Source organism: Delphinapterus leucas, chromosome X, assembly GCF_059928025.1.
Source record: "Delphinapterus leucas isolate spDelLeu-1000000601 "Yukka" chromosome X, BTC_Dleu_Yukka2, whole genome shotgun sequence".
In the NCBI taxonomy this organism is placed as follows: Eukaryota; Metazoa; Chordata; class Mammalia; order Artiodactyla; family Monodontidae; genus Delphinapterus; species Delphinapterus leucas.
The window spans coordinates 117,452,104-117,465,715 of NC_143150.1; the positions used below are offsets into that span (position 1 = coordinate 117,452,104).

At 43.5% G+C, this 13,612-nt stretch overlaps 1 non-coding gene across 1 annotated transcript; it reads left to right on the plus strand.

Annotated features, from left to right (window-relative positions):
* Positions 1-13,505: 13,505 nt before the first annotated feature.
* On the plus strand, positions 13,506-13,612 carry LOC115803571 (U6 spliceosomal RNA). The gene has a single exon (XR_004024305.1). It is a non-coding gene; the product is annotated as a U6 spliceosomal RNA (small nuclear RNA).

Sequence of the window (13,612 nt, forward strand, 5' to 3'; positions counted from 1 at the left end):
CAAGGCCTCCCCAGAAACTAAAGCATCAGAATCCAGGAAGTTCCCTTTTCAAACAAGCTCTCCAGGCATTTCTGAGGCCCCTCCAAAGTCTGCCCTTGCACTCACCAGGCCTTCCGATGGCTCAGCTGAGACTGTTACATTGGATCTTCCACAATCACTCCATGGGAGTTTTCAACAAAATTCCTTTCTGTAGTAATCCCACCTCATGCCTTTTTAGGGTGATGTTTCCTTTATTTCGTGATACTCCAAACCAGCCTGTGCTAATCTATTTGCATTTCTTGATAGTAACAAAGTCAAAGAACAACTGACTTGGGACTCTGCCAGGCATGCCTATTTTTCCGTTAGTACTACACTAAATGCTGCAAGATTGCGACTCAATGAAAGAAAGGGGCAAAACAAAATGAGCAAAATATCTGAATTATGGAAATATTTTTAAAACGACAATAACCTTAATAAACAGATATTCTGATCAGAGCTAGGCTTGATTCTATTATGTATTGAATTGATTAACCCTCCTAAACTTCGGGTTATTTCCAAATTTGAGAGGCATTTCTTACATATCTCTCTTATCTACATCAGGCGTAAAAAATGTTAACAGGGTCAGCTCCAAGGGCAGAAAACCCTTGTGGCATTCCACTCCAGACCAATCTCTAGGGTTACTACAGATGCATTACATTCACACTCTCCTATTCCTTCAGTTAGGTGGTAAATTTACCCATCGTAAGCATCCACTTACTTATCTATGAGATGTCCTGGTAAATTTCGCTAACTATTTTAATGAAATTAAGATATATAATTTGACACCTTGACATTCCAGGCTAGCCAGCAGAAGAAGAAGAAAAAGAGGAGGAGGAGGAAGAGAAGAAGGAATGAAGGAGGGAGGAAGAAAGGAAGGAAGGAAGGAAATCAGTTTGCCATTACTTTTAATAACAGAATTATAGACGTTTAAAGGTGGTAGACTTTTAGAATTACCCAGAATTTACACAAAGTGAAAGAAAACCAAGCCCCTTGTCTAAAGTCATATAGACAAACTGGCTGTCAAACTCTGTTGCATATTAGCATCACCTGGGGAGCTTTTAAAACTCCCAATGCTCAGACGGCACCTCACCAAATTAGTCTCTGGGGATTTAAAACATAGTGATGCCTGGGTCCCATCCCCAGAGATTCTGAGGTAATTGGTATTGAGTGGGGTTTGGGCATCAGGGGGCCTTAAAAGCTCCCCAGGTGATTTTAATGCGCAGCAAAGTTTGCCATTCTCTACTGCAGACGATGTTCTAGGGAACCCATAGTGATGCCTAGTGATCATCACATTTTCCTCTAAACGCTTTGACTCCATCTGTTTGGAACAGAATTTTTCCAGAGGTCATGTCAGGCTTATAAGGCAGTGGCTTCTGGCATCTACTCTTTGCTTGTTTTTGAAATTGGGGCACTATTTACTCATCACCTCTGCTCTCTCCATTCTCAGACATTTCTCAAAGGTTATCTGCAGTGCCTATGAGAACACGTCTGCTGGGTTCTTCCTCACCCTCTGAAGTATTTCATTTGGTCCTGGTGAGTTTCTCCAAGTGCCTAGATCCATGCTCTCCTATATGAGTACCACAAAACTTACCAGGGGAGATTATTTTAAAATGCAGACTCCCAGGCTTTACTGCCAATAGATTCAAGCAGTCCAAGGGGGCCTGGGAATGTGCAATTAAAAGTGCACCCTTCATGGGATTTCGACACAAGCACTCCCCATATCTCAGTTTGAGAAAAACTGTTCTCCATATCTCCCTTGGGCTTTGCTTCCATCTTTATGCTATTTTTTTCTACCCCTTTTTATGAATACATAAGAGTTAGGCATTGAGTAGGCAACACTGATGCTACGATAGGAAGTGATATATTTCAAACTCAATTTTTTTTTCCAGAAAAAAAAAGCAATCTCTCTCCAAAGGCATTTGGTTCTCAGCCACTCCTCAGTCAATTCATTACACAACAAACAGAAGTCCATATAAAAGATTCACTAGGAACTAAAAAGCGTCAAACTTGAATATATTTCTGCTAGACTGTATGCTCCATGGGTACCTTTGTTTCTAAATACTCTTTGAATCTCTGGCACCTACACAGTGCATTTCACATAGCAGGTGCTTGATAAATGCCAAATGAATGAATGAATGAATGAATAAGGGAATGCATATTTCTAAGCCAGGGTCCTTTAAAAAATTAATGCTAAAAGTAATTATTAGTCCATCATTTCGTGCACAGATACATGCTATTTGATTACACAAAAGCCTTTTATTAAACCAGAAAATGGGTAGTACTTATATATTCATTTTTAAAGAAAAACTTTAAATCATGGTAGAAAGAAATGAGCATTGTTCTAGAATTCTTGGGTTATTAGAAAAAAATAATTTGCTATTAGAATTTTTACATTATTAAATAATAATAATTTAATTTCCTTAGGTAACAGGTAAAACAAAACAAAAGAGTCAGCTCATTTTAATTCTCACCAAAACAAGAGCTGGTTAAGGCCAGGTGCCACTTACTACTCCCATACACTACCCAACCTAGACTGCAATCACCCACTTAAAGGCTGAGAGGGACGCACGTTTGTAAGCAGTGAATGTCCCTTTGAGGACAACCCTGGGTGGTGCAAAGCTGATAAAAATGATTTGGGAATTTTCCATTATTTGGGACAATCTAAGCTTCTTCCACTCCCTGCCCTCTGTCAGCATCAGATAAACAGTGTGCTAAAGAGGTCTCTGAAGAAATGATTTCCCTAGGGCCTGAAAGGAGTTCTCCAGCTCAAGAGGTGGGTAGTCTCTGCAGCATTCACAAAGACCCAAGGATGCCGTAGTCAGTGACATAAACCACTTAAAAGGTGGATCTTGGCAAATAACAGCTTGAAACTTGCTCAGTGCTGCTGCCCCTACCAATATATACCGAGGGTGGTTTTAAAGCATAAACGTAAAATAGTGACTCATCCTTGGCACACTTATAATCTGCGAAAGGAAAGTCTTCCAAGGCTTCTGCTAAAAGGTTTTCACTGTGTGTGGCAGGGGGTGGGTGGGGGTGCGGGGGAGGGTAGAGTGGGGGAGAACTGTTTGACGTTGTTTAGTTCTTTTCATCTTAACCACTATTCATTTCCCAAGGTGAAAATACAAGGAAAGAACAAAAGATGGCCCTTGGAGCCAACCCAACCTTGGTCTCCAAGCACCCTCCAAGTGCTAGCCCAGCCTCCCCAAGTTGTTCTTATTCATTCTTGATTTTCTTTCAAAGTGCATCTCTATTGAACGTCCACACCTTGGCTCAGCCACCTTGACCTTGATTCTGCTCCGCCTCTGGCATTCTAGATGTGACTTGTGTGGTTTCCCATGCTAGAAGCTCAGCTTTTCCTACAGATGCTGACTTTTGTGAGAAATCTGTACTCCAGCTTGGCCCCAAGAAACCCAAATCCAGAACCCATAGTCATTTAACTGGCACCATACCCCAGCCCCCAGAGTGGGAGGTGAGCAGGTCTAATTCTTCCCCCTTGGACTGTGAGACACAAGCATGGAGGACAGATGCGTCTTCAGGCTTACTCTGTGGCATTCTCTTTGGCATTCATTGAAACAGAGGTTCTACAGCCTGATGTCTGTGGACTAAAGATAACGAAGGGGCATAGAGCCGGGTAGAGGAGTCCCTGGCAGACCGCTCTAGAGAGGCCCCTTCCACCACTACTCTTCCAGTAGAACACTGTAGCATTTGCTCCTGTGTGGGGTCTTAAATGAATAAAGGGAGTTCTGTAAGATGGAGCTGGTGATTATTCCTGGGTCCATGAAAGGGTAAGAAAAAGGAGGAAACGATACTGACCACCAGAATGTATCTGAGGGTGTGTGTTCTATCAGACAGGATTGTAATCAGAAGGCAGCTAGGCCTAGTGCCAGGTTTTCCAAAGTGTGTTTGTGGAAGAGGAGTTCTATGTGGTTTATGATTCTAGAAATAAGACCCCCCCACAAAAAAAGAAAAGTCCCACCATCAAATAAGTTCAGGAGAAGTAGGATTAAACGGGTTCCTTTACTGCAGAACTCTTCAGAGCTTTCTGGATGTTAATATGCATCTCTAATATGAATCTAGCTGCCTAATGCTGGCTCAATGGACACTGGGGTTTAGAAGTCAGACGAACCAGAGTTCAAATTCTTCTCAGCTAGTCATTAATTCCTCTGCACCTCAGTTTTCTCATAAGAAAATAGGGATAATAACACCTACCTTACAGACTTGTATCAAAGGCTAATGAGAAGATCAATGGTGGAAAAAACCGACTGGAACAAAGAGCAATTCTTCTTAGCTGATGAGTTAGGAGGAGCCATGCACGTGTGGTACCCACCATGGTTGACGTGTTGAAACAAAACGTGTTTGCTCACATCTCTTCCTTCAGAATGCACTGTCCGGGACCTCCCAGAGGTTAAATCCCACAGGTGTCTGTCTACTGGTTCTGGGATAATTATAGACTCACAGAGAAAAGGACTCTTTTCCCCTGAGACCGCTAAGATCTGAGAAAATGCTTTACCAGTAATAATAATAACAGCTAAAGTCACTACTATTTATTAAGGGACTATTAACCCAGCACAGTGGGTACTTTATATTTCTATTATTCCAGTTAATCTTCACAGCAACTTTCAAGGGGAAAGTTGCTCACTCCCGTATTAGAGATGCAGAAACTAAGACTAAGAAATTAAATATCAGGCTCCATGGCACAGCCGAACAGTGGCAGAACTAAAGACCCATTCTGTTTCATGCTTAAAGAACAAAACTGTCTGTCCACCAAAAAGTTAGCTGTGCCTTGGTTTCAGGATCCAATTTGATCAATCTACAGAAGCACTAAATCACTAAAGAGAATTCTTGAACATTGCAAGGAATTCTGTTTCCATTTCTTACAGATAGATGGAAATCCTGTGGTCCTGTGCGCCAACAAGAGGGCAAGGGAGCTAAAGGAAGATTTCTGAACATGAAGTTGTATAGTGGGCAATGACCCATGAGGGGCCTGGAAGGGTTTCTCAAAGTATCCCCTCCCTCATTTTCTAGCTCTCACCCAAGTGACCACAGAGCTTTCCCAAGTATCGAGTTCATCTGAAATAGGCTACAACCCTTCAGAATGCAAAGTCACCTGTATACCTTTTTAAGCTGATGACAACTGATTTGTAATCAGCATATTTGAGAAAAATCATTCTGAGAAATTGCAAAGCAATAAAATAAACTTCAAGTAGAACACATTTCCTGTTCCATTGCTACACAATGTATGTTTATAATGCAGACTTCTGCTTGCGCAAAATACCTAAGAACAAACAAACATATTACCTGTTTCTTCTGCTTGGCCGATGCAGAGGTTTATCCTCACCCCAGGTGTTTCAAGAAAAACAAAATCAGAAAAAAAACTTCTCTGTGAAGGATGCAGAGATCTGAAAGAAAAGAGGTACAATTCCAGCTCTCTCTGGAGCATCCCCCTACACATACTTACACACACACACACACACACACACACACACACACACACACGCTCCATACATCTCACATTTCTGCAGCTCTCTGCAGGGAGAGCTCTTGTTTAAACAAATCAAAAAACAAATACAGGGACTTCCCTGGTGGCGCAGTGGTTCAGAGTCCGCCTGCCAATGCAGGGGACACGGGTTCGAGCCCTGGTCCTGGAAGATCCCACATGCCGCGGAGCAACTAAGCCTGTGCTCCACAACTACTGAGCCTGCGCTCTAGAGCCCGCAAGCCACAACTACTGAGCCCGTGTGCCACAACTACTGAAGCCCGCCTGCCACAACTACTGAAGCCTGTGCGCCTAGAGCCCGTGCTCTGCAATAAGAGAAGCCACCGCGATGAGAAGCCCGCAGACTGCAACGAAGAGTAGTCCCTGCTCGCCACAACTAGAGAAAGCCCGCGGGCAGCAACGAAGACCCAATGCAGCCAACAATAAACAAATAAATAAATTAAAACTAAAACAAAAACAAATACACATGCATACACACAAAGAAATAACTCGAACAGACTTTGCCTTTCAGCCTGGAAGGTGAACCCAGAGCCGTAGATCCAGGAGAGGCTGGGCTGGCCCGTGAGCCGCAGCTGTCTGCCCCAACCCTGCCCTGTTCCCAGTGAAGAGATAAAGGGATGCACTCAAGTAATGCGCTGTGGTCACATGACTGCTTCCAAGGGGACCAGGCCACTGTTTGCATAAACAATCTGATCAGTACAAAATACAAAATAAATTTTGGTAAATAAGGGCAGAAAAGCACTTAGTAGCTGACTCTTTAGGTCAACTGAGGATCATTTTTAGGAAACATTATAGTAACCTGGGCACGATTAAGAAAAGGAAGTGGGGGCTTCCCTGGTGGCGCAGTGGTTGAGAGTCCGCCTGCCGATGCAGGGGACATGGGTTCGTGCCCCGGTCCGGGAAGATCCCACATGCCACGGAGCGGCTGGGCCCGTGAGCCATGGCCGCTGAGCCTGCGCGTCCAGAGCCTGTGCTCCGCAACGGGAGAGGCCACAACAGTGAGAGGCCCGCGTACTGCAAAAAAAAAAAAAAAAAGGAAGTGGGAACACTAAACATTGCTCCTTAGGATTTGAAAAGGCATGGGTTGAAGACAGTAATCTTTGGGTGCCATACTGCAAATTCATTTCTATGACATTTTTATTCTTCCAGTTATTCAATTAGCTGCTTGTTGAAGAACGTGAAATGGAGTCCCCCTAACACTGAGTTCCTCTGTGGAGTTTATGATTAAACTCTCTATCCCAAACTTTATTCCCTTTCTTGCCCTGCACCTGTTCCCCTCAAGTTGAGGAGTACCAAAGAAAAGGGAGGATTGAAACTGAGCAGGACCCTGCAGGGGCCCTCCCAGGTACAAAAGCCCCTCCATGTCCCCTGTTTCTTGTTTGTAGAGAAAGGCTTTAGTCTCCTAGGCTTCTCTGAGTTCCAAAGAGCAGACGCAAGCAGTTAATGATAAGGACAACAGTCACAAGACTCCTAGCTCCTCCTGAAGGGATACAGATAATCTGATGCATATCTCTGAGTTGTTTGGCAGAAACTAAGACCCCTTACCCAGTGGAGGATGGTGACTCCCTGCTGACCACAGGTATGTAGACACCACACTGGTTGGAAGCAGAAGGTTGAGATTCCTGAAACACCACCCTGCTACCTCACCACCAACCAATCAGAGGAAGCTCCACAAGCTGATCATGCATCCTATGACCCTCTCCCCTAACACTGTCTTTAAAAACCCTTGCCTGAAAGCCATCAGGGAGTCCAGGTCTTTTGAACATAAGCTGCCCGTTCTCCTTGCGTGGCACCCTGCAATAAACCCTTACTTTGCTACAAACACCCGCTGTCAGAGTTTGGCTTTCTGCGCCACGGGCACACGAGCCCTTGCTCGGTAAAAAATATATCTTTATATATATGTGAGAGGGAGATTCACCTCCCATCACCAGCAAAACGGAAAAGGAAAGTTGACCTGTGATTTTGCTGAGTTTGAGAAGGAAGACGAGGAAGACATGACTGAAAAACTGAAGTGCCAGTGTCAGTACTGGATGTCACCAGCCTCAGTTCTGCTGTCCTTTGAGGCTATCCAGAGGTGAGTGGTCTTGTTCCTAGAGTCTCATGCTGACTGCAGCTGCACCAACAGCAATATTCCTCCCAAACTCTTCCTAACTGGTTACACAGCGTATGTATTTTTCAGCTTACTGACCTTAGGCATCGTGAGCTAGGATTTAAAGGTCTCCAGCCATAATCATTTCATAACCCCACCCAAGCTGGTCTTTAGTCAATTCCTTTCTGCAATTGAGAACCACAGGAGATCCAGTAAAGTGGTTACCTAGCTTACTATTTAATCTAATGGAGTCACTTTAAAAATAACTGGAAAGGCAGTTCTGGGCTTCTGTACTCCTATTAGCATATTAAATATTGTCAGAGGGCCTCATTATGAGGTAATACAAATGTACAGGTTTCCATGGCAGGGACTCCAAGATTAGAACCTGATGTGAGGCTGCCATACACACTGTAAATGAGAATATAATTACCCAGGCTCCCCAAAAATAGTGGACAACGTCACTATATAGCTGGGTTTCCAGCCAAAGGCCTATTCAATCCACGTGATTAAATGATAGCTATGTCTAGATACAGTTGTTCAAATGTCACCTCCTCTGCGTGAAGCCTTTCCTGAATCGCCAAAGGGGACTTAGTCATTCTGTCTTCTGGCTCTCAAAGCCATGTGTGTGTCCAATTATAGAACTTTCCAAAGTGTGCTGTAATTTGTCCTTTTACATGTGAAATCCTGAAGGAAAAGGATCCATTTCATTCCTCTTGGCATCTCCAGCTCCAAATGCATAAGAGGTACTGAAGGGGAGCAGGTTTTGCCACCCAAAATATGCCACTTTGGCATGAGAATTATTTTGAGCTAAAGGCAATCAAAAACCCAACAGATTCAGGAAAAGTTCTTTACCTCCCCCTCAACTGCCTAAATTTACATTGGAAAAGGGCCCTGTACCAGGAAAAGAACTATTACCAGAGATACCTTTTTACCTAACAAACTTATCTGCATTACAGGGCAACCTCTATTTTCCAAACCTCTCCTCTGCCTTCCTGCGAATGGCTTTCCTTTTCTTTGTATCCCCAGTCCCCCACCCTTTTCCTTAGCTCAGGACATTATATAAGCTCCAATTATCTGGCTACCTTTTGAGTCTTCATATCTTTATGGGATTCCCATGTGTTCATAATTAATTTGCTTTTCTCCTGTTAATCTGTCTTATATCAATTTAACCATTAGACTAGCCAAACAACCTAGAAGGGAAGAAGGGAAAATTTTTCTGCCCCTACAGTACTCACTAAATATTTGTTTAATCACGGAAAGAACTCATGATTTAGGTGGTTATTTTAACAGCCAGTCTCTGGACCATGAATTGGATTGGCTGTGACCTTTATGTGATTTGGCTAAAATTTAGAATTTGCTTAAAATGAAGAACTTCACCATATTTTTCCACTGTATGAAGAACACTAAAATGTTACTTTGAGCACCACAAAGAGTCCTGTAGCCAGCTTCCAATTGTTAAATGAACCAGCATTGATGTATGGGAACAAATCACAATAATGATAATAACATTTATTGAGCACTTACCATATTCTAGTCACTTGTTAATTTTAAAGGTGTTAATCTTATTTAATTCACACACCATCCTATGAGGTATGTACTATTATTATCCCTAATTACGCATTAGGAACTATAGCCCAAAGTCAAACAGCAAGCAAGTGGCAGAGTTGGGATTTGAACTCGGGCACTTTGACTCTAGAACCTCTACTTATGATCATTACACTATACTGCTTCAGTCAGCCCCTTGTGTGTCTGCAAAATGAAGCTTCCAGCCTCTTTGCAGATGTTCTCTGACTTTCCTCCAGCTAGGCAGGGCTATGTTCTCCCAGCCTGGAAAAAGAAAAAATGATGGGCAAAATACCATTAACTCACTCAATAACAGATTTATACCCCCAACAGGCAAGTTGGGTCAATTTATCTGTCAATGCGCACATCATCGTATGAAAACAGCCAATAGGAAAGGTGAGAGTTCAATTTCCCCCTTGGAAAAGGCCATAGAAATATCAAATCATCCTGAACTAAGATGCACTGGGCTCTTCTACTCAATTCAACACATTTTTATTGAGCTCCCTCTATGTGGCAGGCACTGTGCTGAGAAGTAAGGACATAAATGGTGAACAAAATGGATATGATTAGGTGAGGTAAACACACAGGTAAATAAGAAATCAAAATAAAATTACAAATAAAAAGTAACTCCCCTATTGGAATATAAGCTCCTGGAATCTAAAACAGTGCCAGGCACATAATTGATATTTATTACATGAATAAATGAAAGCAATATGGTATGACAAAGTCTCTAATAGGACAGGTACGAGGCACAGAGAAAGAGCCCTACCCCAGAAAGTGCGATGAAGCAAGGCTTTCTAGAAGAAGTGATGCACTGAGACCTGATGATTTCACAGCCAGAAGTTAGGAGTTAACCAGAAGAAAAGAGAGTGTTCTTGTAGATATGTACTTAACAAGGATGTGAAATGGGAGAGGTGAAACAAAAATCAGAATGAAGTGAGTCCCTAATTATAATGCTGCAATTAGACTTATAAGCAGATAGAGAAAGCTGTCCATCTGCTGTGATTGAAAAATGGTGGCCTCTCCACCTCTGCAGGCTGGACTTACTCTTTCTTGGCTGTCTTGGTGGTCTCTCCTTCCTTTCTCACTTCCCCACTCCCCTACTGGGTTTGCCTTCACCTTCCAAATAAACTTGGTCTCAAATGCTTGTCTCAGGGTCAGCTTCTGAGGGAACCCAAACCAGGATGCTCAGTTAGTCTATGGTAGTAGTAGCAAGCTATAGAGGAACAGAGAAGACTGGTTTCCTCACAAGGAAGAAACTGGGCATTGCAGGCAAACCTCTACTATTTCACAAGCTTCCTGAAGCTGGCCACAGTTCCAACTTCTACCAAGGAAAAGTCATTCTAATAGGCAGCTCCTATAATTGGTCATGACACACCCTGGGGAATATACTAGAATCTAGGCAAAGCAGCTGGACTTGGGAATAGACTGAGAAAAGAAATGACGTGTGCAGATCTATTTGGTGCTGAGTACTTCAGGTGTCTGCCCACTCATGGCCCTGATACCTTAATACCTGATAGCGCCAAAGTGGGGAGCTCAGATGGGGCTGGCCTCCCAGCTCTGACAACCCTCAGCTAGCCCTCTGGTGCTGGGGCTGTTACCAAACTCAGGTTCAGCTGCCTTCTTGAAAGCCAATACTCGAGAGATGAGTGTTGGTTGGAAAGGAAAGGCTGCTTTATTCAGGAGGCCGGCAACCTGGGGAGAAGGTGGACTAGTGTCCAAAAACCAACTCTGAAGATTCTGTTCAACCATGAAAGTTTTTAAAGGGAGAATCATTTGGGGAGGGTGGTCAGAGTCTTCCTTATCTTCCAATGTGTTCAGACTTTATTCTGATTGGTTGGTGGTGAGGTAACAGGGCAGAGTTCCTGGGAGCTTGTGCTCAGCCTGAAGTTACCATCCTCCACCTGGGTGGGGGCCTTAGTTCCCTGCAGAAGAACTCAAAGGTATTGTTAGTGTATTACTCGAGGAGGAACCACGACCCTGGCTGCACTGTTGTTTCTTGACTGCTCCTTCCCTGTTTCTGCATTCCCTCCCTTCCCTGATTAGCAACTGTTTGAATCTGCCCTTTGGAACTCCAGGAAGGTCAAGGAGGCTGAATGAAGCCTATTTCGTACAAACAAGAAACAGGGGACCCAGCTTTCTAGCACCTAGCAGTCTCCAAACTGAGGTATCTGCCCCACAGAAAATACACAGGTATGTTGGACAATAGAAAGCAAAATATTAGAACTCATATTTTCTTATTCTTTCTGAATTTTCTATTATCCTTTATGTTTGGTAATGTAAACAAAATATGAGTTCAGTAGTATTCATTGTAAATAAATAAATATAACTGTATCAGAAGTCCATTCTCAAAAAGCTTTCACTGCGACAGGTTCATGATCAAAAACATTTGAAGAACCTTGATTTAAAGAGCCTGCTTCCTAGGGCTTCCCTGGTGGTGCAGTGGTTGAGAGTCCGCCTGACGATGCAGGGGACACGGGTTCGTGCCCCGGTCCGGGAAGATCCCACATGCCGCGGAGCGGCTGAGCCCGTGAGCCATGGCCGCTGAGCCTGAGCGTCCGGAGCCTGTGCTCCGCAACGGGAGAGGCCACAATAGTGAGGGGCCCGCGTACCGCAAAGAAAAAAAAAAAAAAAAAAAGAGCCTGCTTCCTTTTGAAGAGAGGGAAGGAATACTAAGTAGTTTTACATTTTCATAAAGAGAAAGGATCAAGCATATTTCCAGGGATGAGTTCTGGGTACTGAAAAACCACAGTAAGTAGGAGAAAAGCGAGGCCATATTTGGCAAGTCATTAGAAAGTTATTAAAATAAATCAAAGGTGGGTTATAAGTCACTATCAGATGAAAGAAATTCATAAAGGCCAGGGCTGGGCAGATCTGTCTATTGGGGTCACCTGGTCAGCAGCCACAATGACAAGCTGAAATAGCTGTCCTGTGTTGAAGTTTATAAATTCATCATTGAAAGGCTCCATCTTGGGTACAAAAGTTGAGCTTTCCATGGTTGTGACTTAATAAATACAAGATTAGTAGATACCAGAATTTAAATTTTGACCACTGATAATCTAACCCTAGCTATGTCCTAGATGGCTTGAGTTTAAAACAAAGCAAAACAAAACAAAACAAAAACCTCCTTACATTAACCTTGAATGTTCATAAATCAAATGAAAAATCTTCAGAGAGAGTAAGAGGGAATAAGGACACTCTACTCACTCTACCCTGTCTCTCCCATGGAATGAAGCTATAAAACCTGGACAGAGGGCTTCCCTGGTGGCGCAGTGGTTAAGAATCCTCCTGCCAATGCAGGGGACACGGGTTCGAACCCTGGTCCGGGAAGATCCCACATGCCACGGAGCAACTAAGCCCGTGCGCCACAACTACTGAGCCTGCGATCTAGAGCCCGTGAGCCGCAACTACTGAAGCCCGTGTGCCTGCAACAAGAGAAGCCACAGCAATGAGAAGCCCGCGCACCGCAACGAAGAGTAGCCCCCGCTCACCGCAACTAGAGAAAGCCCGCGCACAGCAATGAAAACCCAACACAGCCAAAAATAAATTAATTAAATAAATAAATTTATTTTTTAAAAAACCCAAAACCTGGACAGAATCCATGGACCAGCTATTTGAAGACTGGCAAATTCCAAGATGGCTCCTAATGATCCCTGCCTCCTGGTTTTCATGCCTTTGTATAATCTACTCCCTTTCAGTATAAGGCTTGACCTAGGGACTGCCTTCTAGTCAACAGAATATGGCAAATGTGTTGGCCTGTCACTTCCGTGACTTATGAAAGACTGTGCCTTTCTGCCTTGCTAGCAGACTCTCTCTATTGCCTTCACAACTAGTGCGCTTTTGATGAAGTAAGCTGCCGTGGTGGAGAGGCCCACATGACACAGGACTGAGGGAAGTCTCTGGCCAAAAGCCAGCAAGGAACTGAGGCCCTCAGTCAGACCTCAAGGAACTGAATCTTGCCAACAACCGCGTGAGCTTGGAAGCAGATCCTTCCCCAATTAAGCCTTAAGATGACTGCAGCCCAGCCAACACCTTGATTGTAGCAGCTTGTGAGAAATCCTGAAGTAGAGGGCCCATGTAAGCTTTGTCCAGATTCATGACCCACAGAAGCTGTGAGATCACAAATGAGCGTTTTAAGCCTCTAAGTTTTTTGTAATTTGTTATACAGCAATAAATAAGTAACACAAGGACTCTAGAAAGTAAATAGCAGAAGGCACACTGAGGAAGATCAGAATTTGAAGTACCACCACGCTGGTGGTGAGTTGACCATTTTTTCCCCTCCAATTCCCCCAGACAGGATTCAAGGAAGCAGAAATTAAAATCAAAAGCGCAGTGAGAGTGCTTGCTTCGGCAGCACATATACTAAAACTGGAACGATACAGAGAAGATTAGCATGGCCCCTGCGCAAGGATGACATGCAAATTCGTGAAGTGTTCCATATTTTT